This window comes from Lepisma saccharinum, chromosome 3 (assembly GCF_977018435.1).
Source record: "Lepisma saccharinum chromosome 3, izLepSacc3.1, whole genome shotgun sequence".
Taxonomy (NCBI): Eukaryota; Metazoa; Arthropoda; class Insecta; order Zygentoma; family Lepismatidae; genus Lepisma; species Lepisma saccharinum.
This window is the reverse complement of record NC_139231.1, coordinates 10,787,732-10,813,940: the sequence shown is the minus strand read 5'-3', so window position 1 is coordinate 10,813,940 and position 26,209 is coordinate 10,787,732. Positions and strand designations below refer to the sequence as shown.

Sequence of the window (26,209 nt, the reverse complement as noted above, 5' to 3'; positions counted from 1 at the left end):
CTAGCCTAACCGAAACTAACCTAACCACATGTCAATGGTTCGTGGGGCTAGTGCCAATGGTTCGTGGGGCTAGTGCCAATGGTTCGCAATTATTTTGCAATTTCTATATCCTGATACTACCACAACATGAAATTTTAATTATGTTTGCCTAACCTAACCACACATCAATGGTTCGTGGGGCTAGCGTTAATGGTTCGCAATTATTTTGCAATTTCTAGATGTTTGCGACAAATTTTAAATTCAGATTAGTCATTAGCAGGCCTCAATTAGTAAGTATGCCAAATATGAAGAAAATTGGAGAGGGGTCCGGTCGTCTTAAGTCATACCTTTACATGATGTAGCAGCCAGAAGACATATTGGCCATTTCTTCTACAGGATGTCTGAAAAGTCATGTGACAGATACATTCAACATACATAACCTTTGTACAAAAAAGGATAGACATGAACCCTGCATTGGGTATTAACTTTGTCAATGTGGATATTTTTAAAACATTACAGAGTCACTTGCAATTTTCAATGGTCTGCTTGGGTATTTATCGAATTGATAAAAGAATGATAAACGAAAAAGCCAGCAACATTTTTGCAACTACAGCTAATGTCTAGCTATGAATTCCATGTTGAAAGTTGTATTTCAAATTTAGCTATGAGTGTCTTTTTTACAGTAGAGATAAATGAAAGCTGTGGAACAAGAAAAATGCAGCCAAGTAATGTATTTCCATTCATTTAAAACATTTTAGGGAAATGGTTTTTTTCCAACCACTTCACTTCCAACTTTAATCATGTTTGTATTTTTTTTTTAAAAAAAAACTGTTTTTAATAGAAATGCAGGCAATGGTTTAGAATCTTTAATAATTCTTCGCAAGTTTTATATGAGTATTATAAAGTACTGTAAAATACCGGAAACAATAGTGGATGATAGTACAAACTTGGAGAAAGCAATTAGCACTGTTAAAAGCTTCACCAAGTAGCTTACACGAGGATCCGTGCTCTGCAGCTAGCAGTTATTCTTTGTTTATGATCATCTCAAATACAGGGTTCTAGTGGTTTTTCATGGGAAACCTAAAGGGACTTTCATGCCTGAGACCATATATTATGTGATCAGGTGTTGGAAGCATTTAGGGAGCTTACTTTAATGCTAACAGACCTAAATCTGACCTGTGTAATCTAACAACAAAAGAATTTAGTAACGAAAACACCTCTTCAGAGTGGATGCACATGAAATAGATGGCAGCAGAGGTCCACATCCAATATGACAGTCAACAAATTGTTGCCCACAAACCATGAACCATACAGGAGTACACACAAGGGAAAAATCTCTCTCCAGAAAACACATTGTAATATCACTCACTAAGCCTCCGAAGTATGTGTTTACAGACATAAATAGAAAGGTAAAACTGTCAAAGCCGGGAATCTGATTTCTTCAAATTTACAGGAGAAAGTACTTATGGAAAAAGTTTCTGTGTAATTTCGGAAGATCGTAGAAGTGTTTTCTCGCATATTTCAATGTATTTGGCCACTAATTCATGTATTTTTCTATAATAATGTCCGTCCGATGCACGAAAACTGTTGCTTGCATTTCCATACATGTACTTGAACCGGATGTTGGGAGCATCTGATGACGTAATCCCCAGTAAGTGTTTCCAAACGCACAGTTTTTCACTATATTGCCCAACCTAAAGCAACCTAACCTTACCGTGATGGTACATGGGGCTATTCGTGGATGGTTATACAATCCAGAATGTTTTTTGGGGCTATGTGGGAATGGTTTTCTGGGCTATGTGGGAATTTCTGTTAAGAAGGTTGAAACACTCCTTTGCCGTTTGAAACACAACGCTAGTCAAGATTTGCCCGCCATTTTGTGTGTTCAGGAAGCGAGAAAAGAATGAACAATAATTACTCGATATGTCGACAATAGATACTAATTTCGTTAAAAAAAGCGAAATCCCTTGTTAAACAATCTTTCGCAATGCAGAATAAGTAAGTACGAATGTCAACAATTAGAGAATAAACGAGTAACAGCCGATTCCCAGCTTTGACAGTTTTACCAATAGAAATCGAACCGCATAAAAAATGCATTTACCATGATTAGTTCAGAACTAAACCTGGGTTTGAAATGGATCAGTTTTTCAGTTTGAGTCTTAATCCATCACATGGACACTTCTGGGTTGTAATGATTGCATTCAAAGTTAATGGGATTGTTATAACCCAGAAGTGTCCGTGACTGTACACACACACATATTGTTGCATATTCTAATTTTACTACCACACAAGCTTTAGTCTTTGTAGCTGGTACTGGAATACACGATTTTCTTTATTTTTCAGAACTAGCAAGCTTCCTGTTACACACATGTAAAAATTTGCAATTTCTTTGCCTAACAAATAGTACTAGTAGGGGGGTTATGTTGTTTGTGCTGATATGTTAACATAAATAATTGTATATGAATTGGAAAACTTCCATTTTTTAGGGATTGTATTCACTGAACACATGAAATATGTTGCAATTTTTAAACATGCATTCTCATTTATGGTGAGCATTTTAAAGATGACCAATATCATGAAAACAAACTAACCTGATGACAGTAATGAAAAAAAAATTGGCTATGTATTTTGTACTTGTAAAATCTATTACTGTAGTATCCCACCATCGTGAGGAAATTGGGAAGCTCCGAGTGAGTGAGCGTAACCCGGTCAAGAAGACCTACAATAACGGCTGGGGGTTCGTCGGGCTGATCACCCGTCACTCCAATACTGGTCTAAGACCTCCACGCTATAAACAGGTGACAGAGGAACAGTGTGGGAGGGAGACCAGCAGTCGGTAGGTAAGCCAAGGCCCTACAAAGGGATGTAGCGCTGTGGGTTTAGTTTAGTTTAGTTATTAATGTAGTATTGTATTGTAATGTAAGTATTGACATGTCCTACATTACCATGTACTGTAATTTGTACACACCGGTAGTCCTTGGACGCAAATAAACTAAACTAAACTACTAATTAAGAAACATTGTGCTTACGAAAACTGTGTATAAACAGTATTTCAACAGATTCAAGTACTTCACAATTTAACATTTTGTACACTTAAGATTTAAAATAGTTGCAAGTATACCACTAAGATATCTAACTGCATGAATTGATCATACCACACCCAATGGTTCTTCTTGTGGTGTTATGACACGGATAAACTTCTCGATTACTCCTTCTTGTTCTTGTGCTAAAATCCTTTCCCTGTCTTCTTCCGTTAAAGTTATCCATTGCATTTTATTATCTACGAGAACTGGCCACTTCAGATCATATTTTGGTCGCCTCTCGCTGGGATGTCTTCGTTGATATGAAGTATCGGGATGTTTTCGTTGATATGAAGTATCTTGATCACCATCCTGCCACGATCGTATATATTGAGATACACGAGATGACTGAGTTTTAACTGACGATGCCACATTTTCGGACAAGCGAGTAGTTTGAATTTTCAAACTGTCCAAATTCTCAGACAATCGCGATGCTTTTGCTTTGATTGTGTCCAGATTAAAGTTTTCCGAAACACGAGAAGTTTGTGCTTTAATATTTGACACAAGATTTTCCAGCATATTGAGGATTACACTGTAAATTTCCACCCACAAACTTTTTTAAAAAATAACTGATCAGCGGTCAGCAGCTTTTACAAGTTCACTGTCGAACTAGTTGTTTCGCACACACGCATTTTCCACTTGCAAGTCTCCAAGTGTTTCTTATAGACGTGTTACTTCGTCGATTATTCACACATGTTGTCCTTGAAAACACATTCTGGTTACTTGCACGTGATGTAATAACGTAGGTAGCAAAGAGATAAGGTACAGATACATTAAATACAAACACAACACTTTGTCCACTACGCACTTCTCCAGTCAATTTTTTTTTACATGGCAAGCAGGTTTCTTATCTTTCTCTCTTACACACACTCAAGAATGGAATAGAGCAACTACAAACAGCAAACGTTTATATGCTTTTTTAATACTTGCACTGTGACTGTAATATACATTTTCTCCTTTTACAAGTTCAAATTTTGTAAAATTCTACGAGAAAAAGAACATGTTGTTCAGTTTCCCTAGCGACAAACAACTGCCCAACGCGTTGCGATTTTCATTCTCTGATTTTCAACGTTCCTGTCGCCTCCTCCCTCCTTTGCAAGGTGTAAATAAAAAATAATGACTATTCCAGGTCCATCATTCCTATCATTGCTATCTATAATCATGTCTACATTACAAGTGTTCTAAAGAATTAAATTTAATCGAATTCAAGGTCTCAGTTACAAGTTCTGATATAAGTTGCGAGTGTCGTCTGCTGGTAATGAAAGACGGACTTGCATCTTCTGCTGCACAACAAATCAGGCCAGGCCCCATCACACGACATTACAATAATACCGACTTGCGAAAGAGGCTGTTTATTCAGAATTTCTGGGCGTTCGTATTAAGGGTGTGTAAGTGTATGTTTAGAGCCAAAATGCCCATAAATTTGGCCGTTATGAAAAATGTTAGGGCGGGGTTATGGAAATTTTGGGGAGAGGTTATTAACACCATACATTCATAAGTGTCTGTAAAATATCATTTTTTTAAATTTTTAATACGAAATATGTCTATTACATTTTGACAAGGTACGCAAGCATGATTTTGAGTGGGTAGAGAATCACTGATATAATTGCTCTCCCCTCACTTTATATATATATATATATATATATATATATATATATATATATATATATATATATATATATATATATTCACATTTCGAGACTTTGTAATACCGAATTATTTCATTTTCAAAACAGCAGCAACAGCGTGTAAAATTTCAGGCATATTTGTAAAAAAAAAAACAACTTAGGGCCTTTTAATATATTTGAATTTTGAAATAAGAAAGGAAACAGGATTAATATTACACAGGGCAGACACAATTGGTAAAGCGGCTGGTACAGATGGCATGAAGACGAGACGATACTTAGGAGCCTGTAGGCTAAATGCCTGTCTCGTTCTTTGTTTTTTTTGTCTCTGTTTATAAACGTTCCTTCTGTTCTAGTCTCGATCTCGGCTCGAATGTTGAAAATCAGCCTGTTACCGCACACGCTTACAGTGTATAGAAGTCATTAATGAAACAATATTCTCTTTAACGCTGTTCCATTTGACGCCAAGTTTTAATGCTACGAACCCTCAAAAAAATATCCTGACAAGTGAGCAGTTGCCCCTAGTTCTAGGCACTTTTTAACCCAACACTACGGCTTCTTAGGTTGATTTCACAACGAAGCGACAATCGGCTCGTGTCGCTTGACGATTTCACCAATCGAACGCAGGCTTGTGCCGCCTGTCACGCCGCTACAATGTGAGACGTTGCTGTTGATTGGCTCGTTCCCAAGCGACATCGCTTGGAAGCGAACCCTGAGTAATCAATATAACCATTCGAACCGGAGCGACACGACAAGCTGCAAGTGACGGTCGGACTGGACGTTTTTCTCAATGGTGTGCATCGTGTCGCGTCGGTCTGGTGTTCGAGCATGCGCTGTACATGTGTTGCTTGAGGGATATTTCAGATCGAAAAGACGAGCTGCATGCGACAAGTGTCACTTTGAAACCAACCAAGAGCCACGTTTCACAACGTACCGGCATGACAGGCCGAACAAGGCCGTGCATTCGAATGATGAAATCCTCAAGAGACACGTGGCACTTGTCGCCTGCCGCGTCGGTCTGAAAGTTCCACTAGACTGAAAGGACCCGTATCGTTTGTTATTTCGGTCTGAAATCTCCCTTACTGTTAAGCCTTGTCTACCAAGAGAAAGTAAACTTTTTCTGCTCCCCCCCTTTTTTGCACCCAATCGCCGCCACTGATCTCTAGCGACTAGAATAATGAGAAATCAGAATTGAAAACTTAAATAGCAGTTATATATTAGCACATCGCCCTACGACGCCAGGTGTCCAGGGTTCGAATCCGGGCCTGGGCATGGATGTTTGTCAGTGTCCATTCATCATATCACTCATCCCCATCTTCTCAAATTTTTTGTGGATTCTAAACATCCACTATTTTTTTCTCTTTCCACACTGAGTAGTGATACAACATATCAGCTGAAAATCTGACTTCAGTTAGAAACTGTTTTGGTACAGTAAGTGAAGTTGACGAGTGTCTTTTTTAATAATATATGCAGAGGTGAAATACTAATAGCAAATACATTGCATTATGTATCAGACAAAAAAAAAACTATTGTTAATGTGCGAAACTCGATTTCTAGAAAAAACATAATTCACTTCATGTTTTTTGTTAAATTTCTTCAATCTTGTCAGTTATGCGGAGCTGTCCGAGTGAACCGTCCCAAACAAGTGATCCAACCGCAGTTGGAAAGGGGACTTTTTGTCATAATTGTACTCCTTATCTATGAAAAGTTTTTCAGGTTTAGTGTACTACAGTTGTCAAAGTATTTTGAGCTCCATCACAATTTAGCCTCTGGTCTTTCTTAGACGTCACAGAACTTCTTCATGAAATGTCAAATGAAGAGTTCAGTAAAATATTTCATACTGCTTCTGAAAAGTGTCAACAGACATTCAATTCTGAAATTACGATTCGAGATTAACAAAACACAATAATAATAATAACAATAATAAACGAGATAACGATCATCGAATTAATATACAGGGGGCACGCCATTGGCCTTGGAGGATGGGCACCCCTGGCTGGACTAATTAAATTTTCTTTCTGGATACGATACCGATGCCGATTTTCAGATACTGATAGCACTGCATGCCGAGTATAGGAATCATATGATATATTGCAAGTCAAAACATACTTGGAGCTTCATTTTACCCTCTCGCAGCTCGGTACGAGAGGCGGCCAATCAAATTCGAATTAGATTTGGAGCGATCCTTCAACAATAGCAGGTCCCAATTCTCCGAAACAACGTAATAAAAGACTTCGCACTTGAAGACACTTCTCTCGTAGCTGCCAGCAGCCTTCTTTTTGCACTGAACCACTTGGCCACCATTCCAAGTGAGTCTGGCCCTTAATTAAAGCGGCCCGGTCCCATGAAGGTTCGCCAAATTGCCTGCCTGCATGGTCGGTGCCTCGTCTGGCCGTCGCCCGCTCTTTCGTTACTTCCTGGCTAGTCGCTCCAAGAAAAACAGAACGCAATTGTAAGCTAACCAGTAGTTTTTGAAAACAGCATGATGTATGCATGGCCGTCGCCAGAAATTTCGGCCGGCGAAGGGGGGCAGACCATTGATAATAATAATAATTATAAGAATTATGATAAATAATAAAAATAAACCTAATTAATTCCAAATTATTATTATTATTGTATCTTTAAGAGACACACTTTTCGACTTGATCCATCATATGAGTGAATATCTGGCAGAACTAATCATTATCTTTTCACATTTCGTACAGTTTGTGTATTCAAGTACGTACATAGTCAGGCACGTAGCCGGATGGAGGGTTTTGGCGGCTGAAGCCCCCCTTCCAAATGCTACAAATATCTAATTTTAATAGTGAATAGTGGTAATTAATTTTACACCCTTAGCAGGATTAAATATTGTAACGTGCCTGCACCGTTACAAGGTGGTATGGTAAAGTGTGCCATGGTTTGGTAAAGTGCCGGCACACTGTCGATGGCTCACATGTTAGTTTTGTAAGAAGGACGCTATTGATTTAAGTTATCTCTCTTTCGGTCAAATAATGTGTTCTTCCCATTGTTGTTGGTTTGTAACTGATAAAGAATTGTCTATTTTCTTCTGTATAGAATCGGTACAATGCAATGTGCTTTTAGTTATTTTTATGTTAGGGATTTTTACCGAGTAGGATTGAGAGAATTTTGAACGTACTGTTTGTATCTCTGTTTAAAGTGAGTTGGCAACGCGTACTCATAGTTAGGATTTTCGCCGCCCATGCGCCACCCCCAAACGTCATAAAAGCAGCGCAGACGGGCCGAGAGGTCAGTTGACTGCCAGATGCCAACTGCGGAAGGATCGGAAGATCTGGTCCCCAAGACTTCGGTCTAGGATAAGTCCCCGGTCAGATCTTCCCTAACTGACGTTTCTCCCTTACTGATCCGGTTCCAGGTTCTAACCTCGGACAAGTCCCCGACCGGGCCCCTTCTTCAACAGTACCTTGGTTCCCAGGTGCAAACCCCGGGAAGGTCCCCGACCAAGGAACTGAAATGGATGAGTCCCTCACGAACCGGTTCCTATGTGCAAACCCTGGACAGCCCCCAACCGGTTCTCCCCGTAGATCCTGGTTCCAGGTTCAAACCTCGGACGAGTCGCCGACCAGGTTCTCGCACACCGTCCGTCCTGATTCGTTGGGAGGTACCGTTTGACGCTTGTCACCTGGCTCACGCCCAAAGGGAGGTACCCGCGGACCCTGTGCATCCTGTTTCTTTAACTTCTATCCCCCCCCAGTTGGCAATCTTGATAGAGGGCGTTTTTTTTTTATTATTATTATTATTGGTCACGTGTGATTGTTTAGTCACTTGGGGTTTTCTTTTATGTAATCACGTGGGACCCTTTTTTTGTTAATTGGTTTTTGTTAATTAGTCACGTCCCCCGGATAATTATTAGTACATTATGGGACTCGCGTATTTGTATCAACTGGGAAACCCTAACTGGAATAAAGTAGAGTAGCGCGCTTTTCCAGTGTGGGCTAAGGTTTGTATTATTATTATTGGTGTCTAAGATTGTCACGTGGCATGGAAACAGAAGGTCACTAACTGAGATAAACTTTGGCTATTTGGATCCAATCTGGTAAGGTAATTAACTAAAATCTATCGGGGATAAAATTGTATGCAACCACCAGAGTATTTGTAAGGTAAATTATTTTGTCATGTTAACGGGTCAATGCTTTACCCGGGGGTCGAACCGATTATCATTTAACACAATATTTTGTTGTAAAGATCTTGTATTCACTGTTTTGGGTAATATATAAATGATCATTGCTCACACTCAAATGTGATATTCATGTTTTTCATTTCGAGCTTCACTGTTATTCAAGTTACACCCAGCAAGCCCTGAGATATCCAGAATCTGTGTTCTCCGACTGGAATGAAATTAGCATTTATGGGTAGACTTTTGCCGTCTTCCTAATTGAAGTGTTTAGAGTGTTCTAATTGTGTGTACGCGTGGGACGGGACGTTGCAATATCTTGTATAATATGTTGTAATAACTGAGAAATTCATCTTGAGTGCTTCTACTCCTCAACTTTTTTAAATGGCGGCTACTGATAAGGATGAGCTCCTCTCAAAATAAAATTCGGTTTACGGCCCTGTACATAGTTATTTTGTTGTTATTAGCTTTCACATACCTTGTTCAAGAAAAGGCTTGAAAAGTTAGGGGGAAAAATTTAGATGGTGTTTGACCCTCACATAAAACTTTAATTTTTGAATTTTGAATAATGTGGAACCATTTATTCTTTGGATTAAAGAGTAAAATTTAAAAGAAAAAATAGCCTGCTTCCTGTATTTTATACTAAATATTTTTGGTAGCCTTTGCTTTCGCTATTCTGTTCGAATACTAACTAAATTAATATTATCTATGTTGTGAAGAATAAAAACAACAAAATTTCTTCGTTTTTGTAGCTTGAAATAAACGATATCAACTTCCAGGGGGGTTGACGGACCCGTTCGACCCCCCTCTCGACACCCATAGTTGTATGTACGCGCTACTGAAATATCGAACACAAAACTCACATGTGGCGCAGTGATGGCGTCGCCGCCTTGTAATCAAGGGGTCCGGGTTCGATACCCGGTGGAGGCACATAGTGGTTCGGATCCCACTTTAAACTGTAGGTCCAGTCCCGATTAGCCTTATTGTGCATAAAGTGGACTTAAAACACTAAATCAACAACAACATCAACAACAAAACATGTGAACTTTCTGCAGTTGCAAAACAAGCAGACCAAAACAAAGGAAGCAAATATGAATCTCGAACAAATTTCACTCCAGAAAAGAAACCTTCACCGCCTTGCGCTCTGATTTCTTCTTCTCCAGCCTTCCATTTCAAAAACCAAAAAAGACAAGAAAAATTACATGCTCTCCCCCATTTCAAGGAATCCAACCCATCGTCCTCGAAATGGAACATCTGTGCCTGGCTGTAAAATATTACGGCATTGAACGAAATTGTGGGCCATATAAGACCGCCGGACAATGACGATCCCACAGGTGTTGTTCCATAGGTAGCGCGCGACTTCCTCCAGATGGGAATTTTTGGTATTGGATGCTCCTTCCTCCTTTTTTTTGCGAAAGAAAATGGATACACAAGGTCGCAATAAATATCGGAAACATCCCAGTTCCGGTAAATGATGTTTTGGCTTCTGTTCTTCCCCTGTACCTTTTCTGTGCTCCCCATGTGTATTTTTCTTCTTGGTGGTATGCGGCATTAGGCATCACTCTCTTGGCTTCCCGCCACTAAGTCACGTGGACGATGCACTCATGTCGTTTGCTGCTGTGGAGGGTATGCAGTAGACTTATGCCTGTTACCCGGTGGCGGCGATTGGGTTCCAAAACCGGGGGGAGGGGGGGCAAGGTACCAAAACTAAGGGGGCAAAGACAGTTTATATCTCTTTGTAGATAAGGTTTAAGCATGGGGACAAAAGTAGTGAAAAGTAGGGGGCGACTGACCCCCTCGACCCCCTAATCGCCGCTACTGATGTTACCCCTCCGTGATCTACACAGTCCTAACGGTTCGAGATCAGTTAGTTCACATGAACTCTCCAGCCTAACCATTACTAGCGCGTAGTTGGAGATCGGTTAGCTCATTGAGCTATCCAGCCTAACTATTGCCTACTTTTTGGCGGGGAGCAGGAAAAGGTATTTAAAGTCTTGCCTTGACTCATTCTCGTCCAACAAGTTGGTAGGTACCGAGGCTTGCTCCGAGTTGATACTTTCCTGGATGAGGCCTGCTCGAAAAATGTATTTAAGAGGGAACCAAGGCAATTTTGCAGTAACTTCTCGATAACAGATGGCAACCGAGTGCCATGTTGCCAGATCTACGCATGAATCAAAGGTAGGAAAAATCACCGAGGAATTTCAAATTTGTAAAAAAATCATATTAAAAAAAAATTCAACTATGCTACAGTCTCATTACCAGTGAAAGGGGTGGCCATAATTTGCGTTACCATTACATTTAGAAGCATTATGTACGCAAAAAAAACGGGTAAGTAAATGATAGGGGTGACAACACTTCTTGTGGACGCGAGGCTGAAGCGCACACCCATAGAGCTAGACAATCAGCCGCCACTGACACAGAGTATGTTTCTGAGACGCCATGACGTCACTGTGCATGCACAAAATGTCTCAATTTGGACTTGTAAGTTGTAAAGGTAAAAAAAAGGTAAAGTGCTCCCCTGTGCTTAGCACAACGCCATGAAGGCATATAGGGGGTGTGGGGGTAACGCCCCACACTTTCTTGATCCGGTCGTGAGTGGGGGTGATGTGATCAGCATCACGCCCCTGACCGCCTTTACCCCCCAGGGTTTCCCCCAGGTACCCATGTTATTCGACGCTGGGTGGGCGCCGGGGCCGCTTCCATCGTTATAAAAGTTCCCGGATTTGAACCGGCCGGGGATCGAACCCGGGACCTTGAGCATGGTAGTCAGACGAGTTACCGACTGAGCCACCGCTTAATTGCAATTGGCTAATTTTAACCCTGTACGATGTGGAATGGTCGGGATTTCGTAACGGGGTGGTAGAGAGCTTTCAGACCGAAGCGACAACAACAGGCGGTAACCGACACGTGTATCTTGGAAGCCAACCATCAGAAATAAATGGAACCTTTCGAATCGAAGCGGCACGACAAGCTGCATGCGTTGCTTGTCGCTTGCGTGTCGCTCGGACTGGGCCATTTATTCAATATCGTGCATCGTGTAGCCTCCGCTGCTGTTCGCGCATGCGCGGTGAATGCTTTCTTCTTGACCGAAGGGACCCGTGCTTGTCACTTCGGCGCGAAACCCCGTTGTTGCTTGTAGCAGCTTCGAACTGCACGAATTCGTAAAGCCCATGCAAATGTTCCCGTAGGGAGATTTCACACCGAAACGAAACGCGACACGTGTAGTTTGAGCACTTCACCAATCGAAAGCAGAATTGTGCTACCTGTTATGTCGCTACGGTATGAAACGTTCCTGTTGATTCGTCCGTTCGCAAGGGACACGTGTTCCCATCTTAAAGAAGGACATGTGTCGCGTGTCGCTTCGTTCTGAAAGTTACCGTAAACTTCTTATTTTCAGTCTATGCTATATTTCACAATTTGCTCATGCACCCATGTCCTTCTTTAAGATGGGAAACTGGTGCAAACGACGGGGGTTATGGTCATCATCAACCCCTCCAAAGGCATACCACTGCATGTAGATACATCACGCAGCCAACCCGATCCACCTAACAGACAAGAACTTCACGAAATTTTACCTCAAATGCACATTTATCATTTGATCGTGTCATAAATGCAACTGCCCCGCCATCTATAAACCAAAGCCAGAATTACTGTTGGTAAAATGAAATGCAATGGTGAATTTTGTTTTCATATCCACAACTGAATTCGGAGCCAGCATGCCATAATACCATACCGTGATGGGATAATGGGTGGTCTCACTGGGAACTGAACAGAGATCCTTGCCACAAAGTTGTTATCTCACCCAGCTGGCTGCCGGAGAAACCAAAAACAACAGCCTATTAGTTCAGGCACTATTCGGTGGATGAGCAAATTTTGCGAACTGGAAAGATGTTTTCTTTCACAGCATTCCGTCTCACCCTCCCACCCCTTTGCGCGCGATCGTTTCAAGCAAAGTCTAGGCTTTATTTGTGAGTAGAAATTTTTACCATGTTTTTGCGGATTCAACAATCTTTCTTTGTGTAAATCAGAATAATATTTCTAAGAGGGGACAGAAAACGTTCCGGAATGCACGTACGTTGGAAGCTGGGGACAGAGGTGGGGGGGGGGGGGGGACATGTTCCCAATAATCTAGAAAATGTACTATTTATAAAGGTTTTATCCAGAATTTTCGAACTGGGGGATGATAATTTAAGAGGGATGTAAAAGCAAATTTAGCGCCAAAATTGTGAAAAAACTACGGGTGTCGCGATTTTTTTTTCTTGCGGGGGAGGGTAGGGCAATGTGGATAAATCTATACTGTATACTGTACTCTGTCCACGTCGCCGTCGCCTCGTAATCAAGGGGGCCAGGGTTCAATACCGAGTCGAGGCACATTTCACAACGGCTCGGATTCTACTTTAAACTGTATCTCCAGTCCCGATTAACCTATCTGTGCATGAAGTAGACCTAAAGGAAATCGGTAAGGATGGAAAAGATTGGATTGATCTTGCCCAGGATAGAGACAGATGGAAAGCTTGTGTTGCTGCAGCCATAAACCTTCGGGTAAAGAAGGCTAGAGTTAGTTAGTGCATAAAGTGGACTTGAGAAAAAAACAAAACAAGAATTTAATTCAATTCAATTCTATGTCCGCCCTGAACAATTCCACGTTACTGCCTCTGTGGTCGAGCGCGTTCGGAGGTCGATTCATCATCTTCATCGTCGCGATTATCAAAAAGTGGTAGCAACGCGACGTAAAATCAAAGTTAACGAGACCCATGCCTGAACACATAAGCTGAGCTAAGCTGGCATGTTTCAGTGAAAACTTTTTGATTCAGTTCCGAACGTATATAATTGTAAATTACAGCTTTAGAAAATTAACACTCAGCATGTGCACTTACCACTTCTCCGATAGAATCCAAAGTTTCGTGGGAATCGTAGGTCAGAGTGTACAGGTCCATAAGGAACCTAGAGTCCTTCTTATAATGTCTCCTGGTGAGGTCCAGAGACCCCATCTCTGGGTACACAGTCCGTGTCATTATTCTCGAACAGTAACGCACCAACAACACTTACGAAACAACACCACTTCACGACACCAAGAACAACTCAAAATTAACGCATCACAGTTGCCAGAACAGATTTCTTCCAATGCATCAAGATTCCCTAGAAATGTCAGTGACGTATTTCCTGCGTCTGATGTTACTAAAAAAGTTCGTTGTATGTTTTGATATCAGTTTGTTTTCACTGCACTGAACGAGCGCTCCTAGCGGCTACAAAGCGAAAACGAAAGTGGCTCGTTTAGACAAAAGACAATCGGGCGTGACGTTCTTTCATCGCGCTATTTCCTGATGGAAAAGAAAAATCACTCCGGATATGACGCAAAAAAAGGAATTGAAATCGGCTTGGAAATTCCGAGGTTACCCGAAATGCCCACTTGGAGAGACGAAATGTTCCCGGCCAAGAAACTACAATTTCTTTCTCGTTCGCCGTCAGTCGGCGAGCTTCAAGAGGGGATATTTGCTGCCTAAATGTTGAGTGCCTGTCTCTCGCCGGGGCCGCTAGCTTGTTACGCTTACTCCATGACGTCACTTTCTCCACATTGGCCAACTTGTTCCGCTTAGCTACGCGTGCCAACAATACGAGGAAAGTCGAAAAAAAAGACTATGCTCCGGTTAGGCATGAGGAGGCAGACGCTCGATTCAATTCTCATTCGAGAATGTTGCATTTTCCTCTCCGTTGCATTATGTTGGGAGGTCTCGAACGAAAGTAGTTTGTTTACGATTTGGAAACCTCATTCCAGGCAGTAGATATGGTACAGAGAGACAGAAACCATTGTTCAAACATCGAAACAAGACCGAGACGAGACGAGACTGTAAATGAGATGTATGTAAAATCTAAAGGAGAATGAGATATTCCTGTTAAATTGGGATGACTGATTGATTGATTGATTTGCTTTATTTTGCTTTGCCTTTTGTGCCACTTTTGGCTAATTTGCGAAGATGAGGATGTGTGATATGATGAGATTGATGAATGGACACTCACAAACATCCATGCCCAGGCCAGGATTCGAAACCGGGACCCCTAGCGTTGTAGCGTGGTGTGCTAACCACTTCGCCACGGAGGCCGACTCAAATTGGGATGAGAAGGAGAACTAGATATTTCTATAAGATCGACATGAGATTGAGAACGAGACATACATGTAAAATAAAATTCATATCTGCTATCGCACGGACGTCGCCTTAAAAATTTTTATAGTTGAAATAATAATAATAATAATAATTAATATTATACAATAATAACTATTATAAACCAATAAAAATAAACCAATTTTGTTCGCTACTACTTCAGGGGAGAGACTGATTTTCTAGTACAACTGTTTTTCTTTATTATCTTTTACATTTCATACCTCGTCCAGTGGCATGCCCAAGGGGGGGGGGGGGGTTGGTGGAGGTCATAACCCCCCTTTGCCCAGTATTCCTAAAAAAAGAACGACAAATGCAAGGAAAATGGCAAAATGAGAGCAGACTACTAAGAAAAAAAAAGTATACGTAACTCTTTCTTTTTAAAAATCCTGGGTTAGTTTACTCAGATGCATAGTTCTTGTATTACTATGTTATTAACATTTACACACCTCGTTGAAGAAGAAACTTTCAGTTAGGTGAACATTTTAGTCATAAAGTTTAATCTGTATTATCCCTGACAAATATCTCATTTATGGAGTTTGAAAACAGTGGAACCATCTATTTTTTTACATAAAATAGTAGAATATGAAAACATAAATTGGTTCATTAATTTTGCACTCATTTTTTCGATCTAACACATTATTTTAACTGAACTTTATTTCCGACGAACCGAAACGACCCTTCTCATCCCAGCGCTTACGGTCCATTCTTATTAAGTATAGATCACAAGCTGATGGTAACAAAATGCAGGGTAGTAGATTTTACTACCTCAAAGAACCTATATACGTGAGGGCGTATTTGTTTAAACTGTCTGACACTTACAAACGGGTGTTCTCCAAATATTTTTCTCCTCTTTCAAAAGCAAACGGATTCCGAAGTTCAGAAGCAGCGTACCAGAAGATCCAGGCTGTATACAGAAAAGTGTTGGGAGAGAGAGAGAGAGAGAGAGAGAGAGAGAGAGCAATAGCAATGATGGACAGGGCAACGTGCATGACGTTGGATTTTCAAGGATAAGGCTTTGGGATGGGTGCTAAGACTGCATTTGGTAGGCTAGCGAGGCTCTGGCGTCTGAACTTGCAGCCAGTATAATCCTCTATGGGGATCTTGTTGGGTTGTCCATATGTCATCTCTAGGGATAGGATTTTTATGACTTAGCATATTCTTTTTTGGTAAGGGTGATGTCTCCCCTAAATATATAGAAATTCATATTGTGAAGAAACTAATTGAATTAAGGGGCTTTTTAAGGGCATATTTTGGCATATTTGGCCATTTCTACGTGATAAAGCATATTTTGATGGATTTTCGGTCATATTCAGCATATTTTCGCTATTTAAAGAAATGTACAGTCATTTCCCAAGTGGATTCGTTCTTACTCCCATGTTCAATCGAGGATATTTGTTTTTGAACTACAGCAAAATCTTTTTCATTTTTAATTGAAAATTTACAGAACGTATCCATTGTGTATTTCAACTCATCAGGGCCCATAAACTGAACTAGAAATAGTATGCATATGAAAACATTTTAGCATAAGTTGATGTTTGAAACAGTCTAGTTATAAGGGCATATTTTTCAAATTATAGTGCATATTTTGTAAAATTTTAGTCATGAGAGCATATTTTATTTTGCATATTTTGATGATTTTAGGTCATAAAAATCCTAGCCCTACTCATCACCATATATCATCTTCGCGATTAGCGAAAAGTGGCAAAAAAGGGAAGTAAAATAAACTAAATCAATAAATGAATTATTGTTCAGCGCCGCTGCCTTGTAATCAAGGGGTCCTGGGTTCGAAACTCGATGGAGGCACATAGTGGTCCGGATTTCGCTTTAAACTGTAGGTCCACCGCGCATTGAACCAGTGAGAAAGACCCCTTGATTAACAGAGCGACGACATTACCACTACGTCATCGGGAGGTCACAAATTATTACGGTGCGTGCATCAAATAGCACAAAAGTGCCCCGGCAGCGTATTTACAAACCCTATAGTGCTGCAGAACCAGAGGTATATAACACTTTCTTATTGGCTGTGTGAACCGGAAGTGTTTATGTTCCGTGTCCATTCTTCCTTGTTTCTTCATTTACAGCAAAAGTATGCAAAAATTAGACTTGTGATTATATAGTAATAAAGTTTGTAAACAGATTGTCGAAATTATGTTAAGAAATGTAAGTTTATATAATAAAATATAATGTTTAAAATGCTATACGTTGGATATACATAATTTTGTCAATAGTCATTGGTAGTTACAATGTTTGCACTGATGTGACTTTAAATAGAAAAATCATTCACTTCAAGAAGAGTTCTGATTTCTGTCTTCTAAAACATTAATTTAAATAATTTTGCTAAAAAATGAACCTTATTGTAAATGGGTTTCTTATCTTGTTGGGATGGATATCTGAAATCTGCACTGTTAATTTGAACCCTGCCATCTAGCGTTAACTTGAAGGAACGCTGCATCAACTTCCGGAATGGCAGCCAATCAGTAGCCAAATATCGCTGGAGGTTCTGCAGTACTATAGGGTTTGTAAATACGCGCCCCGGCACGGCGTACCAATACATACCACCATAAAAAAAGCACTCGTCTTAGATGACGTGTCTCGATCTTTTTTCGAAATTCGAGACACCACTGTTTGAAAACCGAGACGAGGACAAGACCAGGCTCTTCAATGTCAACGGGAGAACTGACAGATGCAGTGACGAGACTTACTCATCGAAAACACCATAATAAGAATCGTATCATATTTTACAAGAAGAACATGCATATTAGGTTTACGTATCTGGTGCCATAAGAGCAGCTCCCGTATCTCCCTCGAAGCATTTTCATGACTCAGAGGTTTGGGTTCAGGACCACCGGTTAATAGGATGCGTCACAACCTGAGACGAAGGGGAGGAGGAGGGACGCAACTCTTGGTAATACCCCGACGCTCTTGCTATTGAAAACGGCTCACGCGGTAATTGATTTGGGGAAACTCCCTCGGTTGTGGCAAGGGGGTTGGTTGATGAGTATGTGAAAGGGTGTTGGGTGAACTTTCACATGGAAAAGGTGCTACTAGGGTTGAGGCATGAGCTTCGTTCAGCAGGGGTCTACCAGTCTGGAAAACCTGGAAACGTCCGGGAATTTACTTTTTCTGGAAAAGTCATGGAAATGTCAGGAAATTTTACTGTTTCTGGAAAAAAAATATTTTTGTGGAAGTGCACTAGAAATAGGTTCTTGAACAAAGATGAGAAGGACAAGTAAGAAATGTTAAATTTGCTGTGGACAAACTATACTACAGTTTGATACACTGCATATTACCGGCAGATACAGTAGATAATGCATGTTAAATACTCTAGGAAAAGAGGGTCATTTCATAACTGTTTTCAAGTGGAAATATACTACAGTAAGTGGCTCTGGTTCTTGAACAAAGAAGAGAAGGACAAGCAAGAAATGTTAAATTTACTGTGGACAAACTATACTACAGTTTGAACACTGCATATTACCGGCAATTACAGTAGATAATGCATTACTCTAGGCAAATGGGGTCATTTTTTAAATGTTTTCAAGTGGAAATCTACTACAGTAAGTGGTTCTGGGCATTCATCACTTTCTTGTTGCAATTTTTGGGTTGTGATTGATTGATTGATTTTCTTTATTTTACTTCGCTTTTGTGCTACTTGTGGCTAATTTGCGAAGATGGGGATGAGTGATGATGAAATTGATGAATGGACACTCACAGATATCCATGTCCAGGCCGGGATTCGAACCCGAGACCCCTGGCGTCGTAGCACGATGTGCTAACCACTCCGCCACGGAGGCCGGCTCTTGCGTTGTGTTTTTGGTACATATTAGACATGACACATATATTACTAAAATTTTACTATTATTGTGCATTCTTTGTGCTACGATTGTTATGATTTTTTAAAAAAACAATTGTTTGTTTATCATAGTCAATACGTGGCAAGTATTGCGTAAAAGCTCACCCCTGTTGTTCCTATCCAACACTCAAATTCCGCTCAGTTTTCCTTCTCGTTCGTTATTACTTTTAACTTTGTTTAGTACTTCTCAAAGTGTGCTGTTTAGCTAAAATGTAGTGTCCTTGTACAAATGTGTATATACATAGATTGCTGTAAAGATTTGGCTCTGAAAAATTTTTGTTCTCGATCTAGAAAACCTGGAAAAGTTATGGAATTTTGTTTTTATTTTTATAGAATTGCAGAAACCCTGTTCAGGAACAATGCACACCTCCGCAGTACTATCTCGGAGGTAGCGACAATATTTAGTTATCATATTTTGTTTTGTGTGTGTGTTGAGGCTGATCGCGGATATGATGATTGAATAGACGAGACACCGAACCAGTGAAGGTTGGGGGACGGTCACTGAGTAACTGTCAAAGATTTGGGTGGGCCAGTTCTTCAAAGAAAGATGTGTTTTGATATTCGCATTGTTAACACTTGGTCAAAATAATAAATCTTTACATCGTACGCATCATTGTACGCTATCATCCCGATGGCGCAGTGATAACGTCGCCGCCTTGTAATCAAGGTTCGATATCCAGTGGAGGCACCTAGTGCCTTGGATTCCAATTTAAACTATAAGTCCAGTCCTGATTAGCCTATCTGTGCATAAAGTAGACTTGTAACAAACTCAAAACATACACTTTTTATTTTTTTAAAAAACGAAATTGGTCTGTTGCATTTCGATAGGATGGGCCAATCTGGTTTTGGAGGGGCTATGACACATCCTTAGCGCTGGCCCTGAAGAAAATACACATTGCCTGGTCGGGATTTGAAGCATGAAACTACTGACTTGATATAGTCAGTAGAATAGTCAACGTTCTCGGCAAACTGGGCTGTCAGTAACGTCACAATGACGTTGGGCACAACGGTGGAAATCTCTATCTCTCTTTCATTTTCCAACTTCTTCTGCTTTCCATTCTCTGTTTATCTTTATTTACTACCTTCCATCTCTTTCTTTCCCCGTTTCTCCGTCAATAGCTTTTCTCTCTACCCTTATACAGTGCCTTTCACTGTCGAGTCGTCCGTGAAGCGGCGGCTAACACGCTGGGCAGTGGGAGGGCTACAGCTTTTAGCATTTAGACCAACAGTTTTACGCTGACTTCGTACTGGACGCGTCAGTGCTTCAGTATCCAGATAGCTGGTGTCCAGTTTGCACGTGCTTGTGAAGTGTTAAGGTGTTAACCAGTGTTTTAGATTACGTATTACTGGTGCTTTTCTGCTGTCTAATATTGGCACGTAACATTTAAAACAACGCATTTTTATGTACTACGCTTACGTCATTACGAATTCTTGCAGGGAAGTCAAAAGGCGTTTGGCAGCAGAATTCACAGATGTTCCTGTTCCACACAGAGACAATGTTCGAGAAATTATGAGCAAATTTAGCGAAACAGGGTCTATTCTTGATAAGCGAAGGGAAAACTGCGTGTGCTTACTGGGGAGAAACTAAACGACTTTGGAGCACGATTGGAACATACTCCTCAAAAATCTCTCCGGCACTTTGCACAAGAAACAGACATTTGCATGACATCTGCATGGCAAGTTACAAAACCTTTAAACCTGAAGCCATAGATTAGAAGAATTTAAAGAAAATATCAGGAGAGAAATTAAAGCAATTTCGGAAGAGAAAAATGCCGTAAATGTGTGGAAGCAGAAGGACATCATTTCCAACACATCTTGTCCAAAGGTACGTGCTAATTTTAATTATAACTGTCCGTGTAATTGTACGAGCTTATTTCATTACATAGCTAGCGGTTCTATTTACGCGGATGTAGCATCCAGTTTGTCGGCAGATGCGCTCTCTCTGACCGGTGTGATAGCCGCCGCTCCGCGGAAGACTCGACAGTGAAAGGCACTGTATTTTTACCTTCTTTCTTTCTTTCATTCTCTCTCTCTCTCTCTCTCTCTCTCTCTCTGTGTGTGTTTATGTAAAACACACACACACGCATTGTCTTTCTGCTTCTCTCTCTTCCTTCTATCTCCTCTTTCGTCCCATTTCTTTTTCTCTTTTCCCTCCGTCTCTTTCTCTTTCAGTCTATAACTTCGTCTTTTTTAATTCTGTATCTCTTCCTCTACTCCCCTCCCCCTCTCTGTGTGTAATTCTTGCTCCGCTATAAATTATTCTGAAAAATCCCTCTGTAGGCTATTTGGGTGGGCTAGTGGCCACCCTTGTCCACCCGATGGCGACGCCAATGCTCGCAGTCTCGCAATTAATTTGTTTCCTAACTGAAGGGAAAGACGCGAGAATTCATGCTTCTGCGTCCCCAACCCAAAATTCTAAATTCGTCAGCGCCCCTGGGAGGGAGCAGTTTCTCACGAATTCCGAACCAATGCATGATTCATGACCGTCTACATTATCGGGACAAAAACGGAGTAGATAAAATACGATACTTGCCCGAAATCGTGGATCAAACTCTATTTTTGGTGGCGCTGGCATCGGTTGCTTCTGGCACCGGGCTGAGTGATGTTTTGTTTTGCTTAGTTTTCTTTTCTCTTTGAATCGCCTCGCTGAAGAGCTCCCAGTTCCGCATTGTGGAGAAAGACAACACAACAATACGTTACACTTCTTAACATCGCGTTGTTACGCCACGGAACGAGAGGTTGGTTACCTCAAAGTTTGAAACGGTGTTGGCTTATCTCTTCGTGATTAAAAGACGGGCGCGGTGGCTTTGAGAACATCTCGTCCGTGAATTCTAGTTAGGATCACATTCACGTAGAAGCAGCAACCATTGGGACGACGCCAGGTGTCCCGGGTTCGAATCCCGGTCTGGCCGTGGGTTCTCTTTGTGTGTCTACAATTTCACCATGTCACTCATCCTCATCTTCACGATTAGCCAAAAGTGGCATAAAAGCGAAGTAAAATAAACCAAATAAAATAGAAACCCGGAGCATGGTGCTGATCACATCACGCCCACAATTGGTCATAACAACAACCGGCGCGTGGACCGCCTTTATGGCAGATACCTGCTGTTGACGCTGCCTTTACCTACGAAGAGACTTGCGGTCAAACAGCAAATTTGGCCTACAGTTACTCCCCTGTTTGAGCAACAAACGGCAATCTTAGAGTCCCTCCTCCCCGAAGCGGTTAGCAGGGAAACAGGATTTTGTCAGAATAACCGTTCTGCGCTGTGGATGGGGCCGGGAGATAGCGTGGCTGAGGTATACGTTGCGAATGTGTGCTACTGTCTTACTGCCTTAGATGAGACCATGGACGGAAGTGCGCATGCGCCAACTGGACGTGTTCATTGGCAAAATAGGGGTAACGGCACTTTGTTCAAGAAGCGGGTTTCGTGAAAATCGTCTGCTGTGGAAACAACAAAGAAGTTTCAAACGTAGTAACATCGCCGCCAAAATACGCAGAGATGTTTACGAATTATGTAAGGGTACAGAGTGAAAAAAAATTAACAACCCATATACTACATAAGCAAATGGAACATGTCAGGAAAGTATTCATTAAGTCATATTATAGTGGAACCTCGAGCAAAACAACCTGCGCAGATCCGCGACTCCTGTGCACCGTACCCCCGCGAGTAGGGGAAGGGGAGAGTGGACCATGCTTCCTTATGGCCCGAGGTGGAGGGAAGAAGGGAAAGCTGCGCGGGGTCTTTTCGTCCCAAGGTTTTTTTCCTTGTGGTCGATCTATAGTAGATAAACTTGTTTGTAAACCAGTAACTTTATTTCGGATCATTCAATTAAACTGGCCTCCTTAGTAAATCGTATAATAAGCACAAATGTACACAGCAGTAATCAGGATAGTATTCACTAATAATAGTATTATTATGCAAAGTATTATAAATACAATAAAGAAAATGTAGTAACTGAATGGTTTTTGGCATTCTGTATTGTATCGAGGGCGTTTTGTAGAATGTGCAACAGGGACCAAAACGTCACAGTTTTTTTTGTTCCACTTCGAAACGGTTCGTTACGAATCGTAAGAGACACAGAAAGCAGTAATAAACACAGCAAGCAAACCCCTAGCAAGCAAAAGCCACAGGGTGGTGTTCTACCTGGTTCCCCTCTCGCGTTTGGAATCGTCCAGCTAGTTTCGTTTCCCTTGGCCGGACTGTACATACACAGGCATATCACAATGTACAAGGGTGGCTTTACCTCCAGGTCCAGTTCTAGGTGAGTGTGGGACCTGGGGCACACAAAGTACGCGGGACATATAGCCAAACCTTTTTCAGTTATTTAAAGAAAAATATATATAATAATATTAAAATAATAATTATTATTATAGAGCTAATAATAATTTGTTCCTTAGTCCGTAGAGCAGGCGCACTTTATAATCAGAATATAAACATTATTTTAATTAATAAACAATTTACATATTTCGCATGTTGAACGCTGATGTGCAACGTTCGTTATACGTATATTGTTACAAAACTGGATGTGTTCAATATCGAACTGGGCCTCCCCGGTAGTGTAGTGGTAACTTACTCACCATTTAATCAAGGAGTCCGGGTTTGAAATCTGTAGAGGCACATAGTGGTTCGGATCCCACTTTAAACTGTAGGTCCATGTGTGCATAAATTGGACTTACAAATGCAAGTCAAATACAAAAACATACAAACTCAACATCAAACTGTTAGTTTACCTATCAATGTGGCAATATGTAATTGTTAACTAGTATATCAATTATCATTCCCAAGTATAATTCTCTTTGTTTACTTTTCGGGCTCCCCCATGGCGTAGTGGTAGCGACCTCGCGTTGTAATCAAGGGGTCCCGGGTTCGATACCTGGTGGAGGCACATAGTGGTTCGGATCTCACTTTAAACTGTAGGCCCAGTCCCGATTAGCCTTTCTGTGCATAAGGTGGACTTAAAACAATCACTCAATCTTTGTTTACTTTTCATTGAATTTTGGCGGTTTTATATTGTTTCACATAAAATGCTATTTCCAGTTGTTCATTCTGTAATTAAAGAAAAAAATCATATTAGCCTAACTATTTTTGATTGAAGAACGTGAACACTATTTGCATATGTATTACTTTGTTTAGATTATGAATTAAGCGATTTTCTATATTTTTAAACTTACCAATCCATACAGTGCCCGAGTAACTCCTCCCTATCTCTAACCTCAGTGAGAATTTCTAATATATTTGATACATTTTTGACAACAGAGGTTACAACTTTCATGCATATTTTGTCGATATTAACGCTTTCGCTTTTTCTGTGTACAGATGCCGTTAAAATAACTCTTATTGATAAATAAATCATTTGATAAATAAATAAAATGTGTTTAGAGGAGCGTCCTTGCAGTTGTCCTCGCTTGAATTATAAAGTGAAAGTGTTGATGTGCCGGAAGTATGTGTGTGTGTGGAGAAGCAGTTATCGTTCGGATCTCCGCACAAAACACTCAAATTACCCACGGCCAATTAAGGATTTCGCCACCACGCACATCAAAGATGAGGAATTTTGTCGGAAAGCTTATTTTAAAGGAGCGAATGAACTATATACCAGAAGGTTGAGGATGGCTAAACTGTGAGCTTCCTGTTTCCGATACGCATTCTTGAACATGGCGTTAATTCAGAGTCACCGAAAGTGAAACTGTCCCAGATTCCTTGTCGATATCCATCAATATGTCCACGAGCCGGGAAAAATAGCATTGCATAATCCACATATCTGAATTGCCTTTTTCTTCCTCGATTAGCTTTAAGTACTTAATACGAAACATTTTTGACTTGGCAGAGCAAATATAGTGAGTGAAAAATAGAAAAGTGATCCTCTGTGCTTTGCACCACGCCATGAAGGCTTATAAGGGGGTGTGGAGTTAGGGCCCCACAGTTTCTTGACCACGGCCGAAAGTGGCTGCCTTTACCCCCAGTTTCCTCCAGGTACCCACTTTATACGACGCTTGTTGGGCGCAGGAGCAGCTGGAAAAAATCCCGGTTCTCCCCCGCCGGGGATCGAACCCGGGTCTCTCGCATGGTAGTCAGACAAGTATAGTGAGTATCATGCTCAAATAAAGGAATGGAGTCTCGAAACCATTTGGTCTAACACCCCCCCCCCCCCCCAAGAAAAAACGAAAATCGAATACACGAAAACATTGCACAATATAACTCTCTACTTTTAAAAATGAAGTTAAAAATATCTATTTTGACATAATTACAACCGATTTCAAAAAGATCTATGTGAATTTATGATTGCATAAGACTCGCATTATAATAATTATATATGAAATGTCCAGGCACGTGTCTACCGTAGAAATATATTTCGGGCGGATCCGAACCAATAATTATAATAGATGTAATTAATGTTAATATAACATGTCTATTCATAATGAGTAAATTAATTAATATTGTTATTGTTATTATTACATGAATAGTAAAAAGACGCTATAAGAATATAGTTATAACGAAACATTGATTGACTGATTGAATTGACTGAAATTAAAACTCTTTGGGTGCGTCAGCACTTGGGACTATTTGAACCTCTCATACTATACCATAACTAAAATCAAAACGCGTCTCTGAGGACTAAAAACTCCGTATCTAAGATAAAAACTAAGATTTTACAGTGGCGATCAGCACACACAAGGACATGTGCGTCCGCACGATTTTTTCCAGGGAGGGGCAAGCGAAGTATTTTTTTTTTCCAGGGGGAGCAAACAAGGCACATTTTCCCCTCTAATAGTGTTGTCCCCTATAAAAACATTGCTTCAATTTGAATTTATCATGTTCATGCAATAATTAAGACATATTATTGTGGCTGAAATGAAATTATACGTGTGAAATATATAATTTTTGGTTGACTTTCATTTTCCAGGGGGTGCCGTGGAAGTGAGGTTGACATTTTGGTGTCCCTTAGACCCCATAACCACATATTCGTTATCTAGCTTACGTGTAGTTCAGATCGCTAAACTTTGTATAAAAACAAGTGTCCTAAGCCTCGATTGCACAACAAATACTAAACAAGTATGTTTTGATTATTTAATTTTAGTACTTATCAAGTCTTTCGGAAGGGGAGGGGGGTCCGGAACCCCTGGGCTCCCACAAAATACGTCATCGGAAATATCTATAAGCAGCCAAGAAAAACTGTTGGGGAGTTTTGTCAAGTTCTGCAATAGTAGTTGTATTGATACTATTATAAACCCGAGAAAGTATGAACCCCTCCTCAAGCAGATTTGCTATAGTTAAAACAAGCTTAACATGAGCATATGAGCTTTTTGTTCAAGTGTGGAATCTTGTCTAATCTAAGATTTTTGTGAAAATGCCCTCGGGAATTTCCTCAGAAAGTATGAC

The 26,209-nt window shown here is 40.6% G+C and overlaps 1 protein-coding gene across 1 annotated transcript in view; it reads right to left on the bottom strand.

The window, feature by feature from the left end:
• The window catches only part of Schip1 (Schwannomin interacting protein 1), a 310,208-nt gene that overhangs the window by 38,315 nt on the left and 245,684 nt on the right, over positions 1-26,209 (bottom strand). The window lies entirely within an intron of this gene.